The 16,624-nt window shown below is 41.0% G+C and overlaps 1 pseudogene; it reads left to right on the top strand.

Moving 5' to 3' along the window:
- Positions 1 to 6,234: 6,234 nt before the first annotated feature.
- LOC138378932 (ATPase inhibitor, mitochondrial pseudogene) lies at positions 6,235 to 6,564 on the top strand (annotated as a pseudogene).
- Positions 6,565 to 16,624: the final 10,060 nt, after the last annotated feature.

The raw sequence follows: 16,624 nt of genomic DNA, 5'->3' as shown, positions 1-16,624 counted from the left end.
AGTTTCAGTATACAAAATCAACATAAAAAATCAGTAGCATTCTGGCTGGGCATGGTGGCTCACGCCTGTAATCCTAGCATTCTGGGAGGCCAAGGCGGGAGTATCACTTGAGATCAGGAGTTCGAGTCCAGCCTGAGCAAGAGCAAGACCCTGTCTCTAAAATACAAAAAATTAAGATGAAAAGAATCAGTAGCATTTATGTACAACAACAGCAAACAATCTGAAAAAGAAAACAAGAAAGCAATCCCATTTACAATAGCCTCAAAAAATATAAAATACCTAGGAATCAATCTAACAAAAGAAGTGACAAATTTATATAAGAGAAACTATAAAACCCTGTTGAAAGAAATAGAAGAAGACACACCAAAAAAAATGGAAAGATAATCCATGCTCATGGATTGGAAGAATTAATATTGTTAAAATGACAATACCACCAAAATCAATTTACAGATTTAATGCAATCCCTATCAATATGCCATTGACATTCTTCACAGAAATAGAAAAAAAATCCTAAAATATATACAGAATGATAAAAGACCCTGAATGGTCAAAGCAGTCTGAGCAAAAAGAACAAAACTGAAGGCATAACATTACCTGACTTCAAAATTTACTGCAACCCTGTAGCAAAATTTACTGCAACCCTGTAGTAACCAAAACAGTGTGGCACTGGCATAAAAACAGACACATAGGGCAATGGAACAGAACAGAGAACCCAAAAATAAATCCACACATTTATAGCCAACTCATCTTTGACAAAGGTGCCAGGAACATAAAATGGGGAAAGGGCAGGTTTTGCAATAAATCATGGTGGGAAAACTGGATAACCATATCCAGAAGAATAAAACTAGACCCCCTATTTCTCACCATATACAAAAATCAAATAAAAATGGATTAAAGACTTAAATATAAGACCTGAAACTATGAAACTACTAGAAGAATCCATTGGGGAAACACTATAGGACCTTCATCTGGGCAAAGATTTTTTTGGGTAAGAACTCAAAAGCACAGGCAACAAAAGCAAAGATAGACAAATGTGATTACATCAAGCCAAAAAGCTTCTAAACAGCAAAGGAAACAATCAACAAAGTGAAGAGACAACCCACAGAATGGGAGAAAATATTTGCAAACCATCCATCTGACAAGGGATTGATAACCAGAATATATAAGGAGCTCAAACAATGCCGTAGCAAAAAAAAAAAAAAAAACAAAAAAAACAAAAAACACAACACACATAATCTCACTAAAAAATAGGCAATAGATCCAAACAGACATTTTTCAAAAGAAGACATAGAAATGGCCAATAGGTGTATTAAAAAATGCTCAGAATGCTCAACATCATCAGAGAAATGCAAATCAAAACCACAGTGCATTATGATCCCACCCCAATTAAAACCATCGGTATCAAAAAGACAGGAAATAACAGACGCTGGTGAGGATGTGGAGAAACAGAACCCTCATACACTGTTGGTGGGAATGTAAATTAGTACAGCTACTATGGAGAACAGCATGAAGGTTCCTAAAAACCTAAAAATAAAACTACCATATGATCGAGCAATTTCACTGCTGGGTATATATCCCAAAGAAAGGAAATCAATACATCAAAGGGATAGCTGTACTCCCATGTATATTGCAGCACTATTCACAATAGCCCAAGTATGGAGTCAACCTAGGAGCCCATCAATGAATGAATGGATAAAGAAAATGTGGTCTGTGGGTATGTGTGTGTGTATATATATATGAAGATCTTTCAGCCATAAAAAGAATGAAGTCCTGTCATTTGCACCGACATGGATAAAACCAGAGGCCATTATGTAAAGTGAAATAAGCCAAGCACAGAAAGACAAATATCACATGTTCTCACTCATATGTGGGAGCTAAAAAAGTGGATCTCGTGAAGATAGAGAGCAGACTGGTAGTTATCAGAGGCCAGGAAGGGGAGGGGGAAAGATATGAAGGGAAAAAAAGAAGAGATAAAATGGATTCATAAAATATGTCCAATTAAAACCAGAGAGAGTAGAAAAAGAAATAGTAAAAAAGGATGAATATAATAAACAGAAAACAGTTTCAAAGATTGCAGATTTTATTTTTGGTTTTTTTTTTTTTTGAGACAGAGTCTAGCTCTGTTGCCCTGGCTAGGGTACAGTGGCATCATCATAGATCACTGCAACCACAAACTCCTCGGCTCAAGCGATCCTCCTGCCTCAGCCTCCCAAGTAGCTGGGAATACAGGTGCATGCCACCACACCTGGATAATTTTTTTTTATTTTTGTAGAGATGGGGATCTCATTTTTGCTCAGGCTGGTCTCGAACTCCTGAGCTCAAGCGATCCTCCTGCCTTGGCCTCCCAGAGTGCTAGGATTACAGGCCTGAGCTATCACACCTGGCCAAGATTGTAGATTTTAATCCAACTATATCAATAATTGCTCTGAGGCCAGGCACGGTGGCTCACGCCTATAATCCTAGCACTCTGGGAGGCCGAGGCGGGAGGATCACTCAACATCAGGAGTTCGAGACCAGCCTGAGCAAGAGCGAGACCCCGTCTCTACTAAAAATAGAAAGAAATGGTCTGGACAGCTAAAAATATATAGAAAAAATTAGCTGGGCATGATGGTACATGCCTGTAGTCCCAGCTACTCGGGAGGTTGAGGGAGAAGGATTGCTTGAGCCCAGGAGTTTGAGCTTGCTGTGAGCTAGGCTGACGCCACGGCACTTTAGCCCAGGCAAGAGAGTCAGACTCTGTTTCAAAAAAAGAAAATAATAATTGCTCAGACAATCTCTGGATTTTAATTGATGAGTATAAACCATTGTCAGATTGGATTAAAAATCAAATCAAACCCCAAATGTATGCAGTCTGTAAGAAACTCAGTTTATTTTATTTATTTATTTATTTATTTGAGACCGAGTCTTGCTCTGTTGCCTGGGCTAGAGTGCTGTGGCATCAACCTAGCTCACAGCAACCTCAAACTCCTGGGCTCAAGATATCCTCCTGCCTCAGCCTCCCAAGTAGCTGGGACTACAGGTGCGAACCACCACACCCAGATAATTTTTTCTATTTTTAGTAGAGACAAGGGCTCACTCTTGCTCAGTTTGGTCTCAAACTTCTGAGCTCATGCGATCCTCCCACCTCAGCTTCCCAGAGTGCTAGGATTACAGGCGTGAGCCACTGTGCCTGGCTGAAACACAGTTTAAATATAAAGACTTAGGTAAAAATTAAAGAATGAAGAAAGATATACCATGTAAACACTAGTCAAAATAAAACTAGCCATATTAATTTCAGACAAAGCAGACTTTGGGACAAGAAAGATTATTTAGGATAAAGAAGGCATTACATAATTATAACAAGAAATGGCCTGAAAAAATGGCAAAAATGTTTTATGTCTCTTTAAAATATCCCCCACTCCTTCTGGAGAACTAAGACCTGCATCCCTGCCTCAGGCCAGTGGTTGGGAGGGGCAGGGGAATGTCTTTTGTTCTTTGTGCCACAGGAGATGGCTCAAGGGAATTGTCTGAGCCCAGCAGGTGGCTCACACCTGTAATCCTAGCACTCTGGGAGGCTGAGGCAGGTGGATCGCTTGAGCTCAGGAGTTCCAGACTAGCCTGAGCAAGAGTAAGATTCCGGGCGGGCGCGGTGGCTCACGCCTATAATTCTAGCACTCTGGGAGGCTGAGGTGGGCGGATTGTTTCAGCTCAGGAGTTCGAGACCAGCCTGAGCAAGAGCGAGACCCCATCTCTACTAAAAATGGAAAGAAATTATATAGACAGCTAAAAATATATATAGAAAAAATTAGCTGGGCATGGTGGCACATGCCTGTAGTCCCAGCTACTCGGGAGGCTGAGACAGGAGGATCCCTTGAGCTCAGGAGTTTGAGGTTGCTGTGAGCTAGGCTGATGCCACGGCACTCACTCTAGCCTGGGCAACAGAGTGAGACTCTGTCTCAAAAAAAAAAAAAAAAGAGTAAAATTCCGTCTCTACTAAAAACAGAAAAATTAACCGGGCAGCATGGTGCACACCTGTAGTCCCAGCTACCTGGAAGCCTGAGGCAAGAGGATCACTTGAGCCCAGGAGTGTGGGGTTGCTGTGAGCTAGGCTAATACCACAGCATTCTAGCCCAGGCAACAGAGGGAAACTCTGTCTCAAAAAAAAAAAAAAAAGAAAAGAAAAGAAAGAAAGAAAGGGAATTGTCTGGGCAACTGGGCAGAGGTCAGGAGATTGTCTTAACTGAAGATGGGATGAATCCAGGCGGAGGTCGAGGTCATGACAGTGTTTTAGCCAAAGATGGGATTGATCAGAACCTTTAAAAGCTCTGTACTAGTGCTCAGAAGTAGTATGTTGATACTTTGAGACAGTAGTCTGCCAACCTCCTCTTTGCCGGCAAATTAATAAAATCCTCTTTCCTTCTCAAACAACTTGTCCTTCTTCTTCTGATGCAGCCTTGGGGACAAGTACTGAACTTTCGGTAACATAATGATAAAATAGTCAATTCTCCAAGAAGACATACCATCCTAAATATGCATGCACCTAACAACAGAGCCTAAAAATTTATGAAAGAAAACTGGTAGACAGGACAGAAGAAATAGAAAAATACACAAGTTAGAGACTTCAATACCCCTCTTTCAGTAATTGATAGACCAGAAAGGAAAGTAGTAAGGATGTAGCTGACCTGAACAGCACTACCAACCAACTTGTCCTTATGGACATTTATAGAACACTCCACTCAACAGCAGCAGAATAATACATTCTGCTTAAGTGCACATGGAACATTCATCAAGATAGACCACATTTTGAGTGATAAAACATATTCAACACATTTAAAAGTATAGAAATCATACAAAATGCATTCTCAGACTATAAAGGAATTAAACTAGAAATCAATAACATAAAGATAGCTGAAAAGTTCCCAGATATTTAGAAATTAAACAATACATTTCTATGAACCTATGGGTTCATAGGCCAAAGAAGAAGTTTAGAAATTAAAACATATTTTGGGCCGGGCGCGGTGGCTCACGCCTGTAATCCTAGCACTCTGGGAGGCCGAGGCGGGTGGATTGCTCAAGGTCAGGAGTTCAAGACCAGCCTGAGCGAGACCCCGTCTCTACTAAAAATAGAAAGACATTATATGGACAACTAAAAATCTATATAGAAAAAATTAGCCGGGCATAGTGGCGCATGCCTGTAGTCCCAGCTACTCGGGAGGCTGAGGCAGTAGGATCGCTTAAGCCGAGGAGTCTGAGGTTGCTGTGAGCTAAGCTGACGCCACGGCACTCACTCTAGCCTGGGCAACAAAGTGAGACTCTGTCTCAACAAAAAAAAAAAAAAAAAAAAAAAAAAAAAAAACATATTTTGAACTAAATAAAAATGAAACAGGAGGATTGCTAGAGGTCAGGAGTTCGAGACCAGCCTGAGCAAGAGTGAGAGCCTGTCTCTACCAGAAATAGAAAAAATTAGCCAGGCATGGTGGCGGGTGCCTGTAGTCCCAGCTACTTTGGAGGCTGAGGCAGGAGGATCGCTAGAGCTCAGGAGTTTGAGGTTTCAGTGAGCTATGATGATGCCACGGCACTCTAGCCAGGGCAACAGAGCGAGACTGTCTCAAAACTAAATAAATAAAAAAGAAAAGAAAATTAAAAAGTGAATAAACAATAGAACCTACCTCAAAAACAAAAGAAAAAACAAAACCTATATGTCTGATGCACTTGTGAACATACATCAGTATGTTTATATACACACACACACACACCAAACTATTAAAAGTGGTTATCTTGGAGCGGGATGGGAGGGGGATGTTCATATTTTACTTATACACTTCTATATGGTTTGATCTCATTGAAAGCAGCATTACTGATAATTAATTTTTTAAAATAGGGCTTTAAAAAATGAAATGTCCACAGGACGTTAACGTGATTTCTTTTTCTGACTTTTTGGTCATGAGGTAATCAAGCTCTTAATAACTAGTCACATTCATTGCATCATTCTCTCAATAAAAAGCTGTTTTTGAAACAAATTAACACTTCCTTTGGAATTAGGTTCTAGAGAAGGAAAAATGAAACATTTATCCTGCCTTTTCTGTATGCATTATGACTCAGAGTAAGCAAATAACTGATGAGGAAAAGTTCCTATTTATGAGAGAATTACAGCTAATAAATGCAGAAGTAATGTTAACTTTAGAAAAATCACCCAGACTAGCGCGTTCAGAGAGGCTGTTCTGCAGTGACCCGATAGAAGAAGTTCTAGCAACTATGGCAGTCTCAGTGTTGGCGGTGCGGTCGCCGCTTGGCATGTGGGGCGTGAAGGCCGTGCAAGCCCGACGCTTCGGCTCGGATCAGTCTGAGCATGTCGACAGGAGCTTGGGCTCGGGCTCGATCTGGGAAGCTGGTAGGGCCTTCGGAAAAAGAGAGCAGGCGGAAGAGGATCGATATTTCCGGGCGCAAACTAAAGAACAACTGGCAGCCTTGAAAAAATACCATGAAGATGAGATTGGTCATCATAAGAAGGAGATTGAGTGTCTGCAGAAAGAAATTGAGCGACAGAAACAGAAGATGAAAAGGCTAAAACATGATGATGATTAAGTGCACATTGTTCCCCATAGAATGGCACATATCATTGCCCACTTCTATGTAGATATAGTTCTGGTTTAATTAATATTTGTCTGTGTGCCACTAACAGATGCTAATAAATTGTCATCAGTGAAAAAAAAAAGAAAAATCACCCATTTTGCAATTCCTTAATGAAATCACACATCTAGGCAATGATTACTAGGTAAAAGGTTAATGAGGATCTTTATCATGGGGGGATAAGCTGGCATAACCTGAATCCACTGATCAATCTTAGCATGAATCAAAACGAGATATGAAGACATAATGCACCTCATAATGTGATGTATCCTTGCCTAAAAATTGACACTGAATCTAATCAAATCTCTAATTATTGGTTCACAGGAAATACAGAGGACAAAGAACAAGTTAAACAATATTACAAGGAAGCAATTGACCAAATCCAGAGTGCTGGACAGTCTACAGAAAAAAATGATTCAGTTTCCTCAACAAATCAGTGACATATAAAAAGGGAGGAGGAGGATGAGAGAATAAGAGGGGTTAAAAGACCTTATCAACCAAGTGCAATGGGTGGACCTTGTTTGGTTCCTGATCTGAACAAACCAACTATAAAACATCTTGTGGCCGGGCGTGGTGGCTCACGCCTGTAATCCTAGCACTCTGGGAGGCCAAGGTGGGAGCATCACTTGAGCTCAGGATTTCGAGACAAGCCTGAGAAAGAGTGAGTCCCCATCTCTAAGAGAAATAGAAAAATTAGCTGTATGTTGTCGTGTGAATCTGTAGTCCCAGCTGCTCGGGAGGCTGAGACAGGAGGGTTGCTTGGGCCCAGGAGTTTGAGGTTGCTGTGAGCTATGATGATGCCACGGCACTCTACTCAGGGCAACAGAGTGAGACTCCGTCTCAAAAAAAAGAAAAAAACAAACAAAAAACACATCTTAAAAACAATTGTGGAAATTTGAATACAGACTGAGAATTAAGAAATTATTATCAATTTTGTTGGATGCGATGATAGCATAGTGGCTATGCTTTTTATTTATTTACTTTTTGAGACAGAGTCTCACTGTGTTGCCCAGGCTAGAGTGCCGTGGCATCAGCCTAGCTCACAGCAACCTCAAACTCCTGGGCTCAAGCCATCCTCCTGCCTCAGCCTCCTGAGTAGCTGGGACTACAGGCACCGGCCACCATGCTCGGCTAATTTTTTTCTATATAGATTTTTAGTTGTCCAGCTAATTTCTTTCTATTTTTAGTAGAGACGGGGATCTCACTCTTGCTCAGGCTGATCTCAAACTCCTGAGCTAAAAGGATCCACCCGCCTCGGCCTCCCAGAGTGCTAGGATTACAAGCATGAGCCACTGCGCCTGGCCTACAACCAGCCTTTTAAAGAATATGTACCACATGTGCCAAAGGAATAGTCACCTCTAGTTTGAACTCCTGCAGCTGGTCTCCTGGCTTCGAGTTTTACCCTCCTCTAATCTATCCTTCACACTAATACCAAAGTGATCTTCCGGAAATAGCCCTAACCAAGTCACTTCTCTACTCAAAACCCTTCAATGCAAGAGGTTATGTACTGTATAATTCCATTTATGTGACATTCTCAAAAAGACAAAAAACTATAGGAACACAGAACATATTAGTAGTTGCCAGAGACAGGGATGTGGGGAAGGTGTGATTTTAAAGGAATAGCCCAAGGGAATTCTATGGGGTACTGGAATTGTTCTGTGGCTTCACTGTAGTAGTGGTTACATAAATCTATATGCATGTTAAAATTCACAGAACTGTACATTACCTTAAATGTCAATTTTCCTATATGATAGTTTTTTTTTTTTTAAAGCCTTCAATAGTTCTCTCAGTGCTTGCAGATTCTAATTCCACAGTCTTAGCCACTATATTTAAGACCCTCCCTGGTTCTCTCACCTCCCAGTATACTTTTCCAACCTCATTTTTTCACTGTGCCTCATCCCTAACGCATACTAAATTCCAGCCACCCTGTAACTACTTGCTGTTCAGTGAACACATGTCATGAACTTTGACACCTCTGTCTTTGCCTGTAATCTTCCCTCTCTTAAAATGCACTCCCACTCACCACCACCAATGGAAACCTTACTATCTATCACAGCTAGCTCAAATCTCACATCCTCTGTGTACCACCTCATCTCCTCAGTCAGAATTGAATAGAAACTTTCTCCAGTGCTGCCAACAGCACTTTGCTTACATCTCATTGCCTGACACTGTTCCAATGATCAGGGCAATAAAATCACAAACCTTACTCTGAAATATTCACTACAACTGAACATTTGCATTCCTTCCATTCCTGTCTCAGTACCCAATGCCCCACTGGTTTCCAGGCCAGGCTGCACACATAGATTTTAGATTTGCCCATTATTTACCTCCCCATCGTTCAAACCCCATCTTTCAACTTCATTCTTTTTTTTTTTTTTTTTTACTGTTTGTGTTGGGCACAGCGTGTTCGTATGTGAATTGAGCATGGGCTGAAGGAGGTGAGAGGGCAATGCTGTTTCTCACAGACTCAATCAGGACTTAACAGCTCAAGAGTTACCTGGGGCACCCTTGTAGACAGTGGGTCTTGGGGAGAGGGTGTGCATCTGTGGCACAGGTCTATGATGTGGAATTTACTTCTAGCATCAATCTTTTTTTTATTTATTTATTTATTTATTTTTTGAGTCTAACAGTATATCTTGTTAGATACAGTATGTCCTCATAATATATACATTATTTCTTGTACAATGATATGAAATAATATGGGAAATATTCATGATAAATTATTAAGTGAACAATGCAAGTTAAAAACAACAGTTTCATATTTTTTTCCCCACCCCCCCTTTCCCGAGTCAGCACCTTCAAGTGTTACCACTCCCCAAACGGTGCGCAATGCACTCATTGTGTAGGCATACCCCCATCCCCTCCCCCACCCCCCACCTCAGTCTGATGTCCAATTGGTGTCGTTCCCAGATTTGTATTTAGGTGATGATCAGGGAAACCAATTTTCTGGTGAGTACATGTGATGCTTGTTTTTCCATTCTTGGGATACTTCACTTAATATAATGGGTTCCAACTCTCTCCAGGAGAACCATAGAGATGTCGTATCTTCATCATTCCTTATAGCTGAGTAATATTCCATGGTATACATATACCACAGTTTACTAATCCACAACTTCATTCTTAGTTAAATAAGTTCCTGCTTTTCTCCTCTGGTGCTAAATTCCTTGCTTGGCCCCCTAAGTACCTGATTCTTCCATGCCACTCCAAGGGAAGCTCTAATTTTCTGACCTGGCTATACCTGTTCAATCCCACTGTCCTGGCTTGGAGACAGAGAAGCTTGTCTAGCAGGTATGGGCACCTGGAGGTTGGTGGGAGGAATGTTTCATTGGCAAGTGAGCCAATCTAGTGGAGAAGAGCAAGTTGGAGAGTCAAGTGAGAGAGGCAGAGATGGTAAATCAGAGAAGCAGAGCCAAGGAAAGCAAGAAGGACTGGAGCCCAAAGCCAAGAATATGAGCGCATGGAGGGCAGGGAAACATATAGAACAGGCTAAGCCATAAACCAATTTGGGTAAATATTAGAAATAGGGGTCTTTTGCCTGTTCCCTTCTGTGTGATGTGTGGATGGGCCTGTCCTCATTTAGAGAGCCAAAGATGAGGGCTGGATGTGGTAGCTCACACATGTAATCCTAGCACTCTGGGAGGCCGAGGCGAAGATTGCTTGAGGTTAGGAGTTCGAGACCAGCCAGAGCAAGAGACCAGCCTGAGCAAGAGCAAGACCCCCGTCTCTACTAAAAATAGAAAAAAATTAGCTGGGCACAAGTGGTGGCACATGCCTGTAGTCCCAGCTACTCGGGAGGCTGAGGCAGGAGGATCCCTTGAGCCCAGGAGTTTGAGGTTGCCGTGAGCTAATGCCACGGCACTCTAGCCCAACCTGGGCCACAGAGTGAGACTGTCTCAAAAAAAAAAAAAAAAAAAAAAGAGCCAAAGATGAGTGTATAAAATGGTCATTGACTTCAGTCCTACCTAGTGCAGACTCCATGGTTCCCAACATCTATGGGAGGTAGAATGGAAAAAATATGAGCTTTGGAATCAGAATGACCGGGGTAACATTCTTGGTCTTTGACGTAGTAGTTGGGTGACCTTGGGCAAGTCACTCTTGGCTTCAGTTTCTTTATCTGAAAAATATAGATAGATCTACCTCACAGGGTCATTGTGATGATAAAAATGAAACTATATAAGCACTCAGTAGATGATAGCCTCCTTCCTTCAAAAACACTTATAACTTTTCTTGTCTTTTTAGTTAGTTGTATGAAACACATGTCTCTCTCTTCAGGCAGAGCTTAAGCTTGTTGAGGACATACACTATGTGTGAATTACTTTTCATATGTATTTTACTTTTTTTTTTGAGACAGAGTCTCACTTTGTTGCCCGGGCTAGAGTGCTGTGCTCACAGCAATCTTAAATTCCTGGGCTCAAGCAATCCTTCTGCCTCAGCCTCCCGAGTAGCTGGGACTACAGGCATGTGCCACCATGCCTGGATAATTTTATATATATATTTTTTTAGTTGTCCAGATAATTTCTTTCTATTTTTTTAGTAGAGACGGGGTCTTGCTCTTGCTCAGGCTGGTCTCGAAATCCTGACCTCAAGCAATCCTCCTGCCTTGGCCTCCCAGAGTGCTAGGATTACAGGCGTGAGCCACCGCGCCCGGCCTGTATTTTACTTTTTAATGTAATAACTTTTTCTGATTGTAAATATAGTGTAAATGTATACAAAATCTAAAGTTTGCAAAGCACTTAACACAGGAGAAGTCCCCAGTAATCTCCCCCAACAGAGAACTGCTGAAAAGAGTTTGGAGCATTTTCCTCCATGCTTCCCTACTGTTAGTTTTTTTTTTTTTTTTTCAAAAATGGAATCATTGTTAAAGTATGATTCTCAAAATATAGTGTAAAAAAAAAAGAAACATAAGTTTCCTACAAATGGAGACTGAGCATGTGTCAAAGTCTGATTTATCTCATTGAGGAGGAAACCAGTAGGATGGCAAAGTCAACTCAAAAGAAGATATGAAATCTGGTATTTTATATGTAGCCAGTAAAAAAACAAAAGGAATGCTAAAATAAGATTGCTAAATTAGAACCAAAGCTAGTTAATGTTCTACAGGGAAATAAGAACTAAAACCGTGGTGTCTTTTCTTTTTACTACTTAACATACACTTTAGTACATAGTTTTATTTCTATTAATATAAAGATGCATTTAAAATTATAATTTCAGAGCTGAGACAGTCCTATTAAATGAATTGTCAGTACTGCCACGATTGTTTTTTTTTTACAACAGTGGCAATAACTTTATTATTTTCTTATTTCAGAATATTATGGGAATACAATTGTTTCATTCAATAATGTTATGCTCTGGGTTTTTTAAAAAAATACTTTATTTTTTTAGAGCAGTTTTGTGTTCACAGCAAAATTGAGAGGAAGGTACAGAGATTTTTCCATATGCCCACTGCCTCCACATGTGCATAGCCTCCCTCATTGTCAACATCCCCCATCAGAATGGTGCATTTATTATACTTGAAACTACATTGACACATCATTATTACTCACAGTCCATAGTTTACATTATGGTTCACTTTTGGTGTTGCACATTCTGTGCATTTTGAAAAATGTATAATGACATGTACCCACTATTATAGTATCATACAGAGTAGTTTCACTGTGCTAAAAATCCTGTGTGCTCCACCTATTCATCCCTCTCCCCCTTGTGGTATCGTCTTTAGGTTGACAGAAAACAATATCACTGCATCTTATCAGTTTTACAGAATTGTAACATGACTGGACTCTAGTTATGCTAAATTACAATTCTCTAGACCTACACTCTGGGAAGTTGAGGAGGGAGGATCGAGTGAGCTCAGGAGTTCGAGACCAGCCTGAGCAAGAGTGAGACCCTGTCTCTACTAAAAATAGAAAGAAATTAGCTGGACAACTAAAAATATATAGAGAAAAAAAAATTAGCCAGGCACAGTGGCACATGCCTGTAGTCCCACCTACCCAGGAGGCTGAGGCAGGAGGATCACTTGAGCCCAGGAGTTTGAGGTTGCTGTGAGCCAGGCTGACACCACGGCACTCACTCTAGCCCGGGCAACAGAGTGAGACTCTGTCTCAAAAAAAAAAAGAAAGAAAGAAAGAAATACAATTCTTTGGACCTAAAGAATCAGGTGACCCTCAGCTAGACCTATTAGAAAACACTCTCAATGTGACATTAAAGTATCAAGTAACCATCTTTCCTTTAGTATTAATATTATAATAGTTTCCTAGTTCGGCTGTAACAAATTACCACAAACTAGGTGGTTTAAAATAACACACATTTATTCTCTTAACAGTTCTAGAGATCAGAATTTGGAATTTAGTTTCACTGGGCTGAAATCAACAAGTCAGCAAGGTCATACTCCTTCTGGAGCTCTATGGGAAAATATTTCCTTGCTTCCTCCAGTTTCTAGAGCTGCATTCTTGCATTCCATGGTTTGTGGCCTCTTCCTCCATCTTCAAAGCCAACAGCATAGCATCTTCAAATCTCTCTGCCTCCATTTTAGCACAACCTTCTCTTTTATAAGGATCCTTGTGATTAAATCAAGCACACCCAAATAATTGAGGGTAATCGCCCCATTTCGAGGTCAACTAATTAGCAACTTTAATTACCCCAGTCATGTAACATAACATATTCACTGGTTCCAAGGAATAGGACATGGAGATCTGTGGGGAGATGGTAGTCATTATTTTTCCTATCACACCCTTGTTTACAAATTTTGAGTGCTTCTTTATAACCTTATCTTATACATTTTATTCAACTTGCTTTTGTCACTTTTCTCCGAGTACATGTTGGATGCATCTACCCCACTCCTCTTAAATGGCTAGAGAGTATTCCAGTTATGAAATTGCCAGAGTTTAATCATTTCCCCATAGATAGAAATTTAAGTTACCAATTTTTCACTGCTATAAACAGTGAAAACAGGGCAATTAATATCCCTGCACATATCTCTTTGCACAATTGTGACTATGTTTCTATAGGAAAAATTCCTAGACCAGGCGCGGTGGCTCACGCCTGTAATCCTAGCACTCTGGGAGGCCAAGGCGGGAGGATCGCTCGAGGTCAGGAGTTCGAGACCAGCCTGAGCAAGAGCGAGACCCCGTCTCTACTAAAACATAGAAAGAAATGATTTGGACAGCTAAAAATATACATAGAAAAAATTAGCCGGGCATAGTGGCGCATGCCTGTAGTCCCAGCTACTTGGGAGACTGAGGCAGGAGGATCACTTGAGCCCAGGAGTTTGAGGTTGCTGTGAGCTGGGCTGATGCCACGGCACTCTAGCCCAGGCAACAGAGCGAGACTCTGTCTCAAAAAAAAAAAAAAAAAAATTCCTAGAGGTTAAAATTCTGAGTCAAAATGTATACCCATTTAATTTTGACAAATATTAGCAAATCATGTTCCAAAAATGTATAATCATATTTTATGCTCATACCAATAATGTATGAAAGTATCTATTTATCTCCCATACTACTTACACTAGATATTTGGGATTCATTTTTGAGTCTTTTGGTATCTTTATAGCACTTTGAGATATTTATATAGGTTTTCCTGGAACAAAGTAAAAGCTTAATGTTTGGTGAATTGAAGGTTAAAACAATGCAAATCCATGTGTACAACTCAAGGGGGCTGGTCCAAATAATGATGCATCGGTAACAGATAATGTGTGTAAATGTGACTGATATATTATTAAGTACTATTAAGATGTTATTTTCATGCATGGAATGTGTTCTTTTCACATTTAGTTCTCATACTTCATACAGATTGGCCTTGCTGTTTCCCAGTTTCACATGGAATATGCTTTGTTGCCAAGACTCATAATATACTTTCACTATGCACCCCAGAGTCTGTAAGGTCTAAAGTGTGTGACTGTGCCAGTCCTTCAGGAGGAAAGGCATGACAAGATTATGGGAATATGCATCCACTTAAGATAGTAAGCAAAAGTTTCAGAGAACAAGGATCCCCACTCCTGAGTAGGTAAATATTTTGGAGGGTCCAGAGTCAACTGATTTTGTACTAAATAATTTCTTAAAGACAGGACCCTGTGGGCTTAGATGGAACATCCTGGTGAGCACCCTACCCTACAGATGCCTACCCCACCCCCCACCGTGGGAAGTGGCAATAAACTCGGTAATACTAAGGACCATGACCACATGAGGTGCAGGCATGAGGGAGCTTGCTGAAAGAGCATTGAAGGTTGACCTAGGCTCTCAAGGCTATGACAGCTGGGGGAGATCATTATTCTCTACCATCCACTTCCGCTGGCCTGTTCTAGAACCAGGAAGCAGCTTCCCAGTGGGAGTAAAAGCAGTGTTGGCAAGAGGAAGTGTAAGCGGGCTTCAGCACTGCCCTGATTGGTTGTTTCTGGAGTCAGAGTTCATACAAACCTAAGTGGGAATTGCTCCCTCTGGTTTTCTTCCCACAGCCACGGTTTGGAAGGTGTGTGTTTAAGAACACAGAGGAGACAGTGTCCTGAAACTACAAAGGAAATGGGCCCCTCTACCATCCTTCCCCCCAACTCGCCCCAGTACCAATCTGCAAGTACATGTAAGCACACACTCAGTTTTCATCCCAGGCTTTGTAGGATTTGATCTCTCTCTAGAGGCAACTGAGTGGTGCCCCCTGATAAGCAGTGTTTGGGAGAAAGAATGTTTGTTATGAACACAGCCACAACTCAGAAAATACTCCTGAAATTACTAACATATTAAAATAATTCACAAAGGACCTAAGAGGACTTAAAGGCTTGTGTCATGATTAAGAGTGTAAGCTCTGGAGCCTGAGGGCTTAAGACTGAGTCCTGGCTCTGACTCTGGCTGTGACCTTGGGCACGTCACATAACCTTTCTATGCCTTAGAATCTTTGTCTGTAAAATGGGGGATAAAAATACCTACCTGATAAGGGTTGTTGTGAGGACTGAATGAAATAATGCATATAAAGTACCTCGTACTGGACCAAACATATAGTAAGTGCTCATAAACATAAGCTATTATTTAATTCTTTCACAGTGCCTCACAGTTCTATGCCCAAAGTCTTTAAAGTATTTGTGGAGCAAATGGAATTGACAACTATTAGTTTTATACACTTGCTAACATGCTAATTTGCCCATACTTAGCCTACTAAATTTCCAATAATATGGGAGTAGCTGTTGTTACAATGGCTTAGTTCTTTTCCCCAAATTTTGTGGTTCTGCCTCCCTTTTCCAGAAACCATTTGCTGGCCCCATCTCTGCCTCCTCTTCCACTCAGCAAGACTTGCTCCTACACATGTACCTTGTGTTGCTTTAAGATTTCAGAGGGTATAAAGAGAGTAGCCAGTTAAAGAATTGTTTGCAAATGGAAGTGGGTACTTCCCCTGCCCCACTACCATATTCCCCAACTCCTTCTTTTCCTGTGTATCTGTAAGATTTCTGTGGAACAGAAAGGCCACCGCCTATAGGAAGTTCTGTGGCTTCATTTGCATAATGTATCACCTTGGGTGAGGGCAGCAGGTTTTTCAGGTCAGACTCTGCTCCACACCCGTTTCCCTAAGCTACTTGCATTCCCAGGATATTAAGTCAGGAGGCTGGGGAAGATACGTAGAGGGAAAATTTTGCCTGGTCCAGTACTGAGGTACACTTTTCTGCCCTGCACATCTCCACTCTAGCTCTAGTTGGAGTGACTGGCTCAGTGTTTGTGTCTCTCTCTACGTTTCCATAGCACCCACCGCTTAAGCAGCTGATTTGCATGGCTTTATGGACCAAATTTATTGTTCCACACAGCTCCTGCTCTTAATTGAGGGCCTGGTGACTACTGGGGAGAAATTCTTGCTTGAATTCCAAGGAGGCGGTGGGTTCTCCTGGAGGTCTGATAAGTTATTTCTTTCAAGTTCACTTTGAATAACACAGTCAGAAGACAGCAGCGTGAACTTTATATGACAACAACCTAAGTTTCTTCATCATGAAAAATGAAATGAGGGAGTTGGAGTGTAAAAAGAAAGTGTCTGCTGCCCCAAAGCAAGC

The sequence above is a fragment of the Eulemur rufifrons genome, chromosome 30 (genome assembly GCF_041146395.1).
Source record: "Eulemur rufifrons isolate Redbay chromosome 30, OSU_ERuf_1, whole genome shotgun sequence".
Lineage (NCBI taxonomy): Eukaryota > Metazoa > Chordata > Mammalia > Primates > Lemuridae > Eulemur > Eulemur rufifrons.
This window is presented reverse-complemented; position numbering and strand designations above follow the sequence as displayed.